Source organism: Protomyctophum bolini (assembly GCF_963924005.1).
Source record: "Protomyctophum bolini genome assembly, chromosome: 19".
Taxonomy (NCBI): domain Eukaryota; kingdom Metazoa; phylum Chordata; class Actinopteri; order Myctophiformes; family Myctophidae; genus Protomyctophum; species Protomyctophum bolini.
Genome location: NC_137880.1, coordinates 35,118,092 through 35,130,164, shown reverse-complemented (window position 1 = coordinate 35,130,164; position 12,073 = coordinate 35,118,092). Strand labels below are relative to the sequence as shown.

At 40.6% G+C, this 12,073-nt stretch overlaps 1 long non-coding RNA gene across 1 annotated transcript; it reads left to right on the top strand.

Annotated features, from left to right (window-relative positions):
- The first annotated feature begins 3,260 nt into the window (after positions 1 to 3,260).
- LOC308333926 lies at positions 3,261 to 6,977 on the top strand. Its single transcript, XR_013965835.1, has 3 exons — positions 3,261 to 3,481; positions 5,015 to 5,814; positions 5,869 to 6,977. It is a non-coding gene; the product is annotated as an uncharacterized lncRNA (long non-coding RNA).
- Positions 6,978 to 12,073: the final 5,096 nt, after the last annotated feature.

The following is a 12,073-nucleotide window of genomic DNA, read 5'->3' as shown; positions in this document are numbered from 1 at the left end:
GTGTCTTAAGTACCTGGTCTTATTCCCTAACTTGAGTAAACTTTTGGCTTTTGGCTATTCTGAGTGTCCAAAGAGCATTGATCACGCCTCCAGGTCTTTAGTTTACTCAAGTTAGGGAATAAGACCTGGTACTTAAGACATGCAAAATACAGCCCTAGACCTCCTGGCACAAACCTACTACAGCATATCAATGATTAGGACTCACTTATCTCACATATTTCGCCATTCATTCACACACTGACAGTAGACAGATTGACGTAAAGCCAACAACAGACCCCAATAGTACATTCTTATCTGGTCTAATTCAAAGATCCGGTCCGGTGTCAAAGAGTTAAACACATGGCTCTTTAATGGCTAAACTGGCCGCACTGAGATTACACGGCGGAAACCCCTGACAGAAGACCCTGTGGACTCAAAGTCAGGGCGTGGCTGTTTTATTTGCGATTATTTGTTTTCTCCTTGTCACAATGGAGGTAGATAACGCCTGCAGTGATGAAGGTATTGATCAAAACCAGAGAGAGACTGTGAAAGGGAAACTGTTTTGTCCCCTGTCCTCTTGACATTTATCGCGGGTCACTGTCCAGATGGGATACAATAAAACCATAAGCTCCGAACAGATTGGTCAGGGTGTTTGACCGGTCAACCTACCATCATTTCCTGCAATTGAGGTAAAAGGAAAATGGTAAAAGAGATCTCTCGGATTAAAATATCGGCTGAATTTTGATGAACAGATACACATACTGTACGATACACATAATATTAATATACTGAAATAAATTGCATACTTGACTTACACAGTGTACTTCAATGCTGCTTAGCGATCACTGTTAAGATTAAGACCAATAGCTTTGAGGCTGGTCTAAATCAATGACACCACATTTATTATCATCTGTGACTGTGTGTACATTGAAATACAGCAGTCCAGCCTCAACCTCAACCTTCGATCGATCCATTTTTAATGAATGATATCGATACGATCCTCGTCTCTCTGCCTTTCATACATTATCTACTCGGGGGGGAACATTTCATCTCAGGTCAATGTGGACCAGACACGGGGACAGATGGTGGTATATGTAATGATTACAAAATCCCCACGTTAAAATACTTTAATTACTAAGTCAATAATGCCTCCAACAATTGCAGGGCCTTTAGTGTAAAAACAACAGAAGGCGGAAAGCAAACTTTGGGCCAATGTTTAACTAGAACTTTGCATTAGGGCTGGTAGGCAACTGGTCTCCATATGTGTATGGTGTTTGTGTGTGCCCCTCTCCCCCTCTCTCTCTCTCTGGGCTAAAGATCAAGAGGCCGGATGGTTGATAGCAGAGCTAGACAGCCCTATAAATGGCTTTAATCATTTAAATGTTTACGGCGGTGGTGCATACTGAAATACATGTATGTTTTACATGGTAATCTTGAAATGATGCAGGAGAAATATTGATAAATATAGATCAACTGTTCAGCGTTTGAAGGCCAATACTAATGCAGATGTTTTGGAACAGATTCGCAGCTATTTTAACCCACCTTTTTAGGAGGGTTGACAAGTCCTTAAGAGTGGACGACTCAGCCTACATTTTGCAATCATTATAATATTACTGCCTTCAAATTCTACTGTATATTGTTTCTTACAAATTGTTTTTTATTTGTCTATAATTTAAAAAGATTGTACTGCCATGTTTTTTCTTTTTATGGTTAATGCCGGTATACACTCAGTGTGTAAAGAGTATTTTCTTATTTAATATCTGGCAAGGAATTGAACTATACAGCGTGAGACTATACAGTGTTGAATAATATGTTACATCTATTCAAAACAATTGTATTTAAGATAGTATCTATACAGCCAGTAGGCAAAAACCTATTTAGCTGATGACTGACTCAATATCTGCTGCCTTTTTTTGTTGCTTGTGTGATTAGGGTAATTCCGTAGAAAATGGCTATACAAGAAAAGTACTGTACTGTACTGTACTGTACTGTACTGTACTGTACTGTACTGTACAAGGCAATGACTGTCGGACACTACAAGTCTGATACGATGATGATGATGATGATTATGAACCAACCATGTTGATTTACGACTTCTCCAGGCCCAAAACTCAATTTCATGGATAAAAAAAATAATATAATTTTACATTAATTTGCTTCATTCATTTTTTGTTTTTGTATTTGATTAGTTACAACAAATAAGAAGGTAGTTTTTATTATCTCTTTTAAATTTTTATCCCATGATTTTGTAACGCAGTGTAAAAATGATAATTATTATGTCAATATGTAATTCTGGGCTCTACACTCCCTGATACCTGGGGAGAGCAACGGACGCTGTGGAAGGAACATATGTCTTTCCAACCAGTTCCTTTCCCCGCCATCATGCACCCCTGCTGGCCAGGGGGAGGCAGTTTACAGACCAGGATTACTGCATGTTTTATTGTGAGGGTACCTACCCTAGGGGCCTAGGGGACACAGGGAGAACATGCAAACTCCACACAGAAAGGCCCTTTCGCCAACCCTGAAAGGGAACACGCCCCCAGCGGGAATCAAACCCAGGACCTTCTAGCTGTGAGGCGACAGCACTATACAGACTGTGCAAAAACAAAACAACAAACAACAGAGGAGATGGAAAATATATACAAATTACACACTCAGGTTGTACTTAATATATTGTTTTGCATCTTTTTCTACATTTTCTGTGCTCTTGTCCAGCTTTGGGGCCCCAAATAATTCAAATTCGTCACATCTTCGGGGAAGAGGAGCTCAATTCCCTTGAATTAGTTATATGGGGATTATGTAGGTAGGTCCTATGACTAATATTTTGTTCTAGTATTCATCCGTTGTTGTATAATATGGGACTATAGTAGGCTACAGAAAACTACTATAACTTTTCAAACACATTTTTACCCCCCTTAAAACTTAGAATTACTTCCAGCAGGTGGCGGTATGCTACAATTTACCCTAGAAGTGATAGAACCATCAATGCTATACGTTTTTAACCTCCTCCTGATGCACCAACAACAACTTCGACCCTGAGTTAAGTATAATTATGCCAGTATATTTATGGCTATTAAACGAAGGCACACCCGCGAGGAGTATAACATTTTTACTAATTTTAGATTAATAAAGAACCAGTTTGTAGAATAGAATGTAACTTCTGCCAAAGAAGAAGAACATCAACCCGGAAGTACTTGCTTACTATGCACCACGCCGGAAAGCTATCCAGCTAGCATGTGCTGCTAGCGCTGTAAACAAACAAGAGCTGAGGAGAACGTTGGCGGTGTTTCGTTTTCGAGGAATCGAATGAGCGTCGCGATCATGGCCGACATAACGTTAGACACATTACGGCTGTTCGTCAACGAACGCCTGTCTGCCGTGGCCGAGGACATCCTGGCCGTGTTTGTCAGGACTATGTTTCAGTACCAGCAGGAGATCGACATCCAGCGAAGCCAGCTGGATTCACTGAATCTGAATCCTGATATCAAACCTCATGTATCAGGTAAGGGTTTTACGTCAACATGCTTCATGTTAGCCGCAGTTTGCAACACTAGATTTTTAGTAGCATGCACTGCAGTAGTACGATTGCCGGCATTGTGGGCATACATTTAAAATGACGCTAGAATGATGAATGATGAATTCCTGTTCTGATATTTGTCTATATAGAAGTGTCTCTACATGTTTTGATGAATTGAACAAGGTGGACCCTGGCTCTTGTAAACAAGTGTAATGCTTTATTGGGTCGCCCACTCACAGTTAACAGTTTTTGTATTGAGTTTTGCTTGAAATGTACTGTAATTCTGCAAACAGTTAATAAATACTTTAATCAATCAATCAAAGAAGTATGTAGTCCTGTGTATTGAATTAGAATTATCAATACATTTAAAAGACATACAACCAGTAAGACGCCCTGAGGGAGAGAAGCGACCTGCAAACAACAGCTTCAATATGGCACAGTTGAGAAGCAGGAGTTAAACTATTAATCTGGTGTCAGTGAGGTCAGATGTAAAGTTGCTGGCCGGCTCCATATATGCACATCTAGTATGTCGTATGGCTATCCAGGGTTTGATGAGGCCCGTGTCGTAAACTGCATATATGGAGATGCAGGCGATGATAGTCAGCTCCACATATGTGATGATATGATAATATATCATGGCCATGATCTTCTCCCTTCTGGCTCCAAAACTGTGGAATGCACTTCCCATTGCAGTCAGAACTGCAGCATCACTCCCAATCTTCCGCCGTAGTCTGAAAACCCACCTTTTCAGACTCCATCATGGCCCATAGCACTTACCCTACCCCCTTAGATAGCATTTCTGTAGACTTAGATAGCATTTGATACAGACTTATAGCATGTTATGCAGACAGCACTAGAATTGCATTGTATATAGTCATAGCACGCCATAGTACATAATGTATAGCATAGTAGTATATATGTATAGTTTATATGTATAGTTTCATTATATAGATATTCCACTGTTACTTTCTTAGCTTACGCATGTTTCATGATAAATGCTTTTATGTGATGTATTCCCATGCTTTTGTTCTTGCTTAATGTAAATCGCTCTGGATTAAGAGCGTCTGCTAAATGCCTAAATTGTAAAATTGTAATGATATATTGACATTCCCATATATGGGCTCATGGTTCATGGCCATATATAGCGTGTCTCCCTATATGGAGCGTTAACTTCCAACCAGTTCCTTCCTCTCCATCAGGCACCCCGGGAGGCCAGGGGGAGGCAGTATAGACACCAGGATTACTGCATGTTATTTTGTGAGGCCTCGGGGACATGCAAACTCCACACAGAAAAAAATGCAGATCTACAAGCTCAGCTTGTAGATTTCTTTGAAAAAAAAATCGTGAAAATGTGTGCAACTTTGTGAATATTATATTCTTTCCCAGCGGACGTTTTTTAACTAAAAATCTTTGCTTCCGACTGGCTGCACCTCCCTGCCCCCGCAATACTAACAATACATTTACATCCTATTTTAATGGATCCATTTTTCTGTGATTTTTCTTTTCCTATTCTGCCAGACTTCTTCCCCGTCTGTAAAAAGGATGCATCCCCTGATGAGCAGCAGGATGGAGGACCCAGTCTTGCCCAGAAGGAGGAACCAAAGATTACGGAGGAACTGGAGGAGCTGCTTCAGTGGCCAGAGCAGGGCGACATGTTGACAATGACGTTACAAGCAGTGAAAACCGACGAGGAGATTCACGACGGAGAGACTGAACACGCAAAGCCACAAGTTGTCGTGGAATACTGTGGAGCGTCACAACCAAGTAGTCATGTTCAGCCCCTCTCTTTACACTGCTCCGATTCTGACACTGAAGACAGCGACGAGTGGGAGGAGACCAGGGAATCTTTATTAAACGCACAAAAATCACCCGAGACATATGTTGTAGAAACGCTGCCTTTGAACAACCTGTCCCGGGACCTGAAATCATCAAAACAACAAACCCCACTCGGCAGGAATGCGAAGAGACTACGCCATGTTTGCACACATTGTGGCAGAAGGTTTCCCCGAAGTGCAACTCTGAAGGTCCACATGAGCGTACATTCAACCGACAAGCCCTTGAGTTGTCAGTTTTGTGGCAAGACATTTGCTTTAAAACTACATCTGATGGGACACATGAGACACGTTCACAAAGTACAAAAAGCCTTTAGCTGCAAAGTTTGTAGCGAAGAATTTACCCACAGTGGACTGAAGGCACACATGAAAACGCACACACCGGAGAAAACGTTTAAGAAAAAAGAAAAAAAACCCTTCAGTTGTATTGTTTGTGGGAAAAAATATGCCAGAAATGTACATATGACAAGACACATGAGGTATCATGTTATTGTTAAACCAGAAAATGCTGAGTTAAATGTTAAAGCAGAAAATGCTGAGTTAAATGTTAAAGCAGAAAATGCTGAGTTAAATGTTAAAGCAGAAAATGCTGAGTTAAATGTTAAAGCAGAAAATGCTGAGTCTAGCTGCACAGTTTGTGGCAAAGAATTTGCCCAAAGTGGACACCTGAAAGTGCACATGTTAACGCACACAGGGGACAAACCCTTTAAGTGCACAATTTGTGGTAGAGGCTTCAATGTAAGAAAGAATCTGGCTAGACACACATGGACACACACACGGGATAAACCCTTTCATTGCACAGTTTGTGGTAAGGGTTATGTTGAAATGTGTGATCTGAGAAAGCACTTGAGAAGATCAGATTGTGGTAGCGGGTACGGTGTACAGGTCTACGCCACAAACACCTGAAGATTCAACCTGGCAACCAAGTAGCCTGTTGGTTGAACACCTAGAAAATGCTTTAAAAAGAAAAAGAAACACAAGAACACAAGATGGCTCGCACAAAAAACATTTTTCTGACGAGCCGAAATCATTTCGGCACTACAGCGCCGAAACAGCGGTAAAATAGGAGTGTGAATCGGCCCCTAGCCCCCCCTGCCATTTTTCATTTTTCTACAAGTCAGTGTTGCGGGTGGGTGGGTATACGTTAGGGCAGTGGGTTCCCCAACTTTTTCATGTTAAGGACCCCCAAATTGACACTAATTAGCCCGAAGACCCCCATTTGAAGAGATATGCCAGGACAGGGACCATCGTGAGAGAAGATTTTTACGGCTATAGCAGTGATTCTCAACCCGTTTAATTTCAAGGACCCCCCCAGTTTGACATGGGTCATCATCATGGTTAATTTAACTCTGAGAGTGTACAAATTTGTATACTCAGAGTTACAGACCCTTGGTTCCAAACTATCATTTGAGTGTGGACCCCCTGGAAGTCCCTCAAGGACCCCTGGGGGTCCCCGGACCCCACTTTTGGGAACCACTGTGTTAGGGTTTGTTTTGTGTACTGTTTCTCGTGTCTTGTATCTTAAAATAAGAAAAAAAACGTATTAGAAGTAGGTTGAACTATTAGTCAGAACCAGAAGTTTCTCATTAACATTATTAACAATTCTGACTCCTGAATAAAAAAATTCTGCCTGTCTAATCTGCTATTCCATTGTTAACATAATTTCATGATATAGGGTCTCATGCAATATTATCATAAATGTCTATTTTATCTCCAGTTAAGAGAAATAAATACTTAAGCGTTGTAAGGCCAAATTAAGAATCTTTCTATTCCTTGGAAACAATTTAGTTTTTTGCATTTTGTATACATTCTGTGGGATACGGAGGCTATCTGGCAGATTTAATTTAATGTGAAGAAAACAAAATCGAACAGTAATTCATACAAATGTTCACATACCGGTAAATGGATTTGTGTGATTGGGTGTAAGGTTAGGGGTGTGTATACCCCGTACCCAATGCAGTGCGACCAGAGTGCGACCCACACTTGTAGGAAATATCCGTGTCACACAGTAATTTTTACTTAAAATATAGTCAGCAAGAGTGTTGTCCTTTAGCAGTGTTGTACTGCATTAGCTTACTTGTTTGTGCTCGTTCGGGTGCGCTCGTTTAAAATGTAAACAAACAAAACAACGGGTGTTGCGCAGGGCGTTGAGAGCGCACACCACACGACGATGGCAGGTAAATGGCTGCGTCGAGTCTTCTGCTGCTACTGTATTTTTCACATGCAGGCTGCATGTGTAAAATATAGTAGCAGCAACGTTACTTTGCATGGCTGTATTGTTTGTACAATGATTCAATGAACACCTACACAGCTTGACGTCGGGAAAGTTATACGACTGAGTTGACCCACCCAGGTGATGGCAATAATACTAATCACTGTAGGGCAGGCCTGCCTAGGCTTTTTGTCGGTCGTAATTTGATTGAATTGCATACTGTTTCTCCCTCTAACATTTCCTCGTATTTCTAGTTTATTTAAATAATATCATGGCATGCGCGTTAAATGTGTCCAGTGCATTCTGCATATGCCTACTACTGCAGGCCTGGTTGACTAGATTTAGAAGACATTTGAAGCTCTTGCTCTTGATAATTTATATGGAGAAATCCCGTCATTTAACATGAATCTCATGGGCTAATTTCCTGGAGAAAGAAACGAAGGAAGAGGATATCCCAAGCTGACCTGAAGAAGTGCAGTATTTGTGAGTTCATCTTCATTAATACTTCGTCAATGAAGAGCCAATATTTGTGTATTTAGGCCTATGTATTATTTAATTAGGCCTGCCGCCTACTGCATAGCTAGCTGACCTGCACCCTACAAAAGGAATTGGCATCCATAACCTGTCCTGAGTGCCACTGTGGGCTAACCTCAGTCTTAACCATGGCCACATCATGGCCAATTCCCTAACCTCATAACCCAGCCACATATAAGTCCCCAAACATGAGGACAGAAGCAGTTCATGCTACTAACACTGTTTACTTCTGACCCCTGTTTCAAGGCACTGTACTGTACTGTTCTAGTCTCAATATGCTTGTCCAGAAAGAGTTGGGGGGATGGGGGAGTGGGTGGGAGAGGATGAGCAAGCTAACTGTATCTGTAGGCCTACATGTCTGTATTGTCTATTGTGCACTGTCTATTTGTGTAACTGCACTGTACTGTATGTAATGTTTTCCCCTGTGTACGGGACCCCCTCTAAAATGAGATGCTGCATCTCAAGGGGCTATCCTTTCAATAAAATTCTAAAAGATTCTATAATAATACAATTTCTTTTCTCACAGACGTCAAATACAGAACATGTGCAGTACAGTCTGTACTATAGACTGTACTGCAGTCTTAACCGGCCACATAAGTCCCCAAACCTCATATCAGTCTTAACCGGCCACATAAAGTCCCTTATAACCTCATATCAGTCTTGACCGGCCACGTAAAGTCAGTTGACAACGTGCGTCTCTATCAAAACAGAAGCTGTGATCAATGCACAGAATACAGAGATCTTGGTAGTTGGTACTGTAGGTCAGTAGACGGCTACTGAGACTGAGAGCTTTCAATGCTCTGATTTATTAAATGTGATTTTTGTACCTTTCTGTGCATTGATAGCATTCGAAGTGGAGGAGCACGTGTCGGAGAAGAGGATGAAGGCCACGACCAGACGGTGACATTGCTTCTTGAAGTCATGATGACTAACATGTCTCCTATTCAAGGAATCTGGGAGCGGGACCAGTAAGGTATGTCTGTCTATATGATAACATGACCTCCAGCCACCCTCTCCTCTGCTCACTACTTGCCCCTCCTGCACTGTCAATTCAAAGGGCTTTATTGGCATGAGAAAACATACGTTTACATTACCAAAGCAGAAAGAACAATACAACAAAAATGATGTACTTTGAAGGTCAGAATCTTCAATAGATCAACTTCTATGTACCAAGATCACTCGATGCAGGTATAGTGCAGGAATATACACAATGATTAGTCTTTAGGGTGGTTGTGTTCCATTTGATATCCTTCTCCTATCACAGCAACTCACAAATCTTGCTGCTGTGTTTGCACATTGTTGTACTTCGCCCAGCAGATATGGGAGTTTTTTGTCATTGGTCATGTTTTCAAAATCTCCGTGTGTGGTTGTAATCTGTGGGAAGTATGTGTCTCTGATGTCTTGGTACAATGGACAGATGGTTAGGAAGTGTAGCTCGGTTTCCACTTCGTTTAGTGTGCAGTGGGTGCATAGTCTGTCTTCTCTCGGGATACAGGTCTGCCTATGACGGCCTTTCTCGATCGCGAGACTGTGCTCACTGAGTCTGTACCTAGTTAAGATTTTTCTTTGTTTTGGGTCGGTCACGGTGCTCAGGTCACCTGCCACATGACCAGATACAAGACATACACAATACATTACAAAAGATACATTATTACAGGACACAAATCACAGAAGCAGACAGGAACAAGAACAATAGAACATATCCTCTTGGTTTACCGATTTTGTTTTAAAAGCAGAACAAATATAATTATGCATAAAGTGAGTGGCAAAGTGAATGTCAAAGTGAGTTTGACGTTGTTTAGTGTAATCGGATTGGACTTTTCTGTTTGGATGTATGAGCTGTCAAGGCCAGAAAGTAGTTTTTTCTCCACGTTCCCGCATAACTTCCGGGTATGATGATGATGTCACGCGTATAATACCCTCTATTCACATTTTTCAAAAATGTCAAAGTAACTGGTAACTAAAGTTTTCAAATTATTGTAGTGGAGTAAACGTAAGGGAAACTTTGACAGGGAAAGACTCGCTCACCGTATAGAAAAATAAGTAAAACTCCTTTGGACATGCTTTTATGGTGCTCTGTGCTCATGGTGCAATTAAAAAGCAAACGTTTCGGTCCTCAGACCTTCGTCGTCAGTGCTATGATGATTGTGGCGTAAACGTACAATATTTTCCTCTTGAGATGTGGTGGGGCAGAAGCAAAAGTACTGAAAGAAAAAAGAGAGGAAGGAGTGCATCTTTTTGGCCAGAGTAGAAATCTTCAACAAGGTTCTCTTTGGTACAACTGGGTGACAGATGTATATATTTTTTTACATTACATTTTTATCCCACGATTTTGCAACCCATTTTTTCACCCAGTGTCAATTATCTAATGTAATCCTGGGCGCTACACTTCCTCTGCCAACCTGGGTAGGCAGCGGACTGACCTCATGCTTCCTTCTATGCATGAGGAGTCCAAGCTGCTTCTTTTCACCTGACAGGAGAGTTTCCCCGGCCGGACATAGCGCATGGAAAGAACACGTTGTTCTGACCAGTTCCTTTCCCCTCCCTCCGCTGCCCAGGGGGAGGTAGTTTAGACTAGAGACCATGATTACTGCATGTTTTTGTGAAGGTACCTACCCTAGGGGCCACGGGGAGAACAAAATATGCAAAATACCAATGCACTCTTGTAGAAAAATAAAAAGCCTTTTAGTTTAAAGTGGCTAATAATGGCTAAATTAAGATTAAGATACACCTACGTGTTGCGGCATAACTGCCTTCATTTTTCAGCTCAGTCACCCTGATGAAGGCAGTTGTGCCACAACGCGTAGGTGCATTAACTGCATTTAGCCATTTCAACTAAAGGCTTTTTTATTTTTCTACAAGAGTGCCTTGGTCTGTACTTGGGTACAGTACTTAGTTACTTTTAGTTACTTTTTCCCCCTCAATATTTCTCTTGAGCTTCTGATTTAAAAACAACCTATAAAATTATGCCCTGTAAACGCCACATGGTTAGGGATAATAAATAATAATAATAACGAATTGCATTTTTATAGCGCTTTTCCAAGTGCTCAAAGCGCTTTACAATGGTTCATTCATTCATACATTGGGATAACCCTAATCCTATGTACACATAACCTCAAATCTAAACTGAAACAATCACCCCAAAAACAGATTTATTTAATCTGAGCTTCATTTTTATTGTTTTTATTAACTACCAAGAATAGATGCTGCTTTGCCAAAACATTCTCAACCATTTCAATCGGTTGGGATTGCAACTATGATTATCAAATGCATTGTGTGTAGTTCTTATAATATCCCCAAGAGGGCAGTGAATACCATGTTATTTAAATGTAACTTGACGATGTCTTTCTAAACCTGCTCCTGCAAAGCTGTTTCAAACAATGCAAAAAGGAAAAGAAAAACATCATCATTTGATTACATTTTTATACCTGCAGATGATCTTAATGACGGAACAATGGTCAGATGCACTTACACTGGTTTCATAAAATGAACTGAAAGAGTTCAACAGCTAAAATAACTCGCTGCTAATTTTCTATAGGCCTACTTGGTGCTTTTATTGTTGCATGTCAAATATTGCTAAATTTTTTGATCACAACACAAATTATTCATGATAAAAAAATTAATAGAATGAACATTTCTGTTCATGACCAAATTATTGCTGATCAGTGGAAGATCTGCCAAATTAAATGGATATTTCACTCTATGTTTGTAACTTCAAACTTCAATGTTCTATAGTAGTGACTGATATTACTAATAATAGTATCTCAAATTTATATATGTAATTCATGTTTTTATATATTTAATGTACATTTTATTTTTTATTCCTTTTTATCGTTTCCTTTCATCCAATTGTAAAGAAGTTTACTCACAGAGAGTGCTCAATCTGGGCCATACCTTGACGGACGGCGCTATACAAAAGTCCAAAGCCCCACTGAAGAAACAGTTTAAAATTGCCACTAGCCTTAATCCATGCTGATGAAATGAGCCCCCGGGGTCTTT